We start from the raw sequence: 3,658 nt of genomic DNA, 5'->3' as shown, positions 1-3,658 counted from the left end.
CGTAGCCGTGCTTCCCGCCGCCCGTGCGTCCTCTCATCGTGTCCAGGAGCTCCGCCGCTGTCCACTCCATCGAGCAAGCCGAGCCCCGAGTGCTCGCAACGCCCGAGTCCACCGCAACGACCTCGCCCGAACCGCCATCGCCGGAGATCCCCTTCAACGCCGTCGTCACTCCGATCCATCTCCGGCCGCACCAAGGGCTTCGTCGCACTCACTGTGAGCTTAGCCATGTTTCCCCCCCTCCTTTTCTTGCTCCTGAGCCGTGTAGCGACCTCCCGGAGCTCAACCGCACCCACCGCCGTGGAGCTCGTCGCCGACGTGCTCCCGGTCACCCTCCGACCACTCCACGGTGTCCATCATACTCACCGTGTTCCGTAGCACCTAGCTAGCTACTCCCCGAGCCTCACCGACCCCTCTAGCGTCAAGTTCGTCTTCGGCCGAACCCCGGTGGCCGCCAAAGTCGTCGCCGGCGCCAACTCCGGCCACCCCGACCCCAACGGACTCCACCAAGAGCTGCGGCTCGTCCTCAGCTCCACTCCGGTGGTCTCCGCGACCCATTTGGTGGCCGAAACAGCCAAAACCACTTCCGCCGCCGCGTCGGGCTCGCCGGGGGCTAAACGCCGGTGCAGCCGACCCGGGTTTGACCACGGGTGGGCCCTGGTTGACTCCCCTGAGTCAATGACAGGTGGGGCCCAGCCCTGTTAATTAAACAGGTTTAGTTTTAATTAAAACTTTAATTAATCTAATCACACTGACACGCGGGACCCACTGTCAGGTTTGACCCGGACGTGTCCCGTTGACCTGCTGACGTCACACTGACATCAGGCTGACGCAATAATTGATTTTCTGGAATTAATCTAATATAGGAAATTCCAGAATATAGTTTAAACTTCAAAAATTCATAACTTTTATTCTGTAACTCCAAATCAGACAAAATATATATGAAAAATGATCAGAAAAATCCAATCTATCCATCTGTACTATTTTCATGCATGACCAAACAAGTTAACTTGATGTTTAATGCAGAACAAGGAAAAACACTTTAAAAGGCCATGTTTGAGTTTGAAATTTGAATCTTTGATTCAAATTGGTTCAAACCCTTCTGGTCTTAGTTGCATTAGCCCAACACACTCATATTGCTATGTTTCATGCATGCATCATATTGTTGCACATTGTTTGGTGATGGTCGTGTATCGATGTTCTTTGCGGCAGGTTCTGCCTCCGAGGAGTACCGTGATTACCCTAACGAAGAACCGTATCAGTGCATCGAACCATCAGGCAAGCAACCAACCATTTGATCGTATCGATACAATCCCATGTTCTCGCTCCTGCTCTCTTTTACTGCATTAAGACAACACGTTTCAAACTGCTGTGAGCCATGATAGTTGAACCCACTTCCTCTGCATGACCTGTCATTGCCACAGTAACTAGATGAAACCCACTAGCATGTGTAGGAGTTGATTGAGCCATATGTATGTGTTGTTCCTACCTTGCTATGCTTGCTATGCTTAGAGTCGTGTCAGGTCTGGTTCATCTGGGTGATGGGCTAGAGTGAAATGATTATGTCGGTAATGAGAGTGGTGTGGTGAACACGATTTGGTAAAGGTATCGATGAGAGGCCATGTAGGAGTACATGGTGGGTTGTTTCATTGAAGCCGACCTTAAGCACTGAGATCTGTATGTGTGATTTAAGAATCAACTACTACCATGCATTGGGCCCAAAACCAATGGACCCTCTCGGCTTCTTATTCACCCTAGTTCTCCGTCCAGGAGTTGCAAGTAGTTTCTGGTGTTTGTAGCCTACTGGAGGCCGTGGACAGCGCTGACCGTAGGGGTGGGCTGTGATGCGGTAGGTACGTGGCCGGGTGTACCGAATACCCATTAGGTATTTCGGGAACCCTGTTCACATCGTTCGGGGCCGTATGGGAAACCTCGGCCGGACTCCCTACGGATGGAACCTGGATAGGCGATAAACCTGGACTGGAGGCTTAAGTGATTAGGTAGGTCGTGGCCGACACCCACGTTGGGCTTCCGCTTGAAGGTTGCCGAGTACATGTCGTGTAAACGACGGTAAGTGGTGAGAGCGTGTATGAAGAAGTACACCCCTGCAGGGTTAACATGATCTATTCGAATAGCCGCGTCCGCGGTAAAGGACTACTTGGTTGCCTATACAGTTCATAGACAAGTAAATGGAAACTACTAAAAGCCTCAAGATAAGTGTGAGTGCCGAGGATGGCTCTTCCGTAGGAAGATGGAGGTGGATCCTCGGTAGTGTATTGAATTGGTGAGTAGTGGACTCGTGTACGCAAAACCATTTCAAGTTGGAGTCTCGTAGGTTAGCCTAGCCAAGAGTCAGAGCTGGCTTGCTGCAACAACTCCACCAACCCTTCTTGATAATATGCATGTATGTGGGATCTGATGTAAGTCTTGTTGAGTACCTTTGTACTCATGTTGCTATAATTTACATTTTTACAGAAGACGCTGCAACCCCTTCTGATGGGTTCTACATAGACGTTGACATCAATGAGTAGGCTAAGGCCCAGGTGGTGATCCTGAGCTTGTGAAGGACCTCGTAGTATAGCTAGGCTTTTCCAAGCCTCTTTTATTTTTCTAGTTGTCTGTACTCAGACAAGTTACTTCCGCTGCTGGTTTGTATGACTGTATGACTTGAATGCTGGGTCGTGTGACCCGTACCTTTGTGTATGTTATGTATGGCTCTCTGAGCCTTAAATAAAGTACTTGTGTCATAGAGTCATGTTGTGATGCCTTGTTGTATTTGCACATATCGAGCATATTGTGTGTATGATTGAAATGCTTGGTATGTGTGGGATCTGACTATCTAGTTGTTTATCCTTAGTAGCCTCTCTTACCGGGAAATGTCTCCTAGTGTTACCGCTGACCCATGGTAGCTTGCTACTGCTCTGGAACACTTAGGCTGGCCGGCATGTGTCCTTCTTCGTTCCGGTGTCTGTCCCTTCGGGGAACTGTCATGCATTGAGTACCGGAGTCCTGTTAGCCCGCTACAGCCCGGTTTACCGGAGTCCTGCTAGCCCAGTGCTACAGCCCGGACCCACTTGCTGATGACCGACACGTTCGAAGCTGGGTCATGGATGCCTGTCCCTGTAAGTCTGTGCCACTTTGGGTTTACAACTAGTCATGTCAGCCCGGGCTCCTTAACATATGGATGCTACCGACACTATCATATACGTGAGCCAAAAGGCGCAAACGGTCCCGGGCAAAGGTAAGGCGACACCCGTGGGGATACCGTGCGTGAGGCCGCAAAGTGATATGAGGTGTTACAGGCTAGATCGATGTGTCATCGAGTCGGGGTCCTGACAATTATTGGATGAATTACTAGGAAAAGGCTTAGGATTAAAATTACCTCTATAAGCATTGTTATTGAATAGTTTCACGAGATAAAATTCACATCTATGGCATCACTATTTTGCTCAATCAAAGTAGACAAAGGCACATCATTAAAATTAATAGGATCACTTTTTTTAGCAACCAACTTCATAAGAGCATCAACTTTTTCACTCCAAGAATTTATCTCTTCTACCGAATTGACTTTTTTACTCGCAGGCGCTCTTTCGGTATGCCATTGTGACTAATTGGCCATAATATCGTCTAGCAATTTAGTAGCTTCACCCAAAGTAATTTC

Source organism: Triticum aestivum, chromosome 2B (genome assembly GCF_018294505.1).
Source record: "Triticum aestivum cultivar Chinese Spring chromosome 2B, IWGSC CS RefSeq v2.1, whole genome shotgun sequence".
In the NCBI taxonomy this organism is placed as follows: domain Eukaryota; kingdom Viridiplantae; phylum Streptophyta; class Magnoliopsida; order Poales; family Poaceae; genus Triticum; species Triticum aestivum.
Note: the sequence above shows the minus strand (reverse complement) of the source record.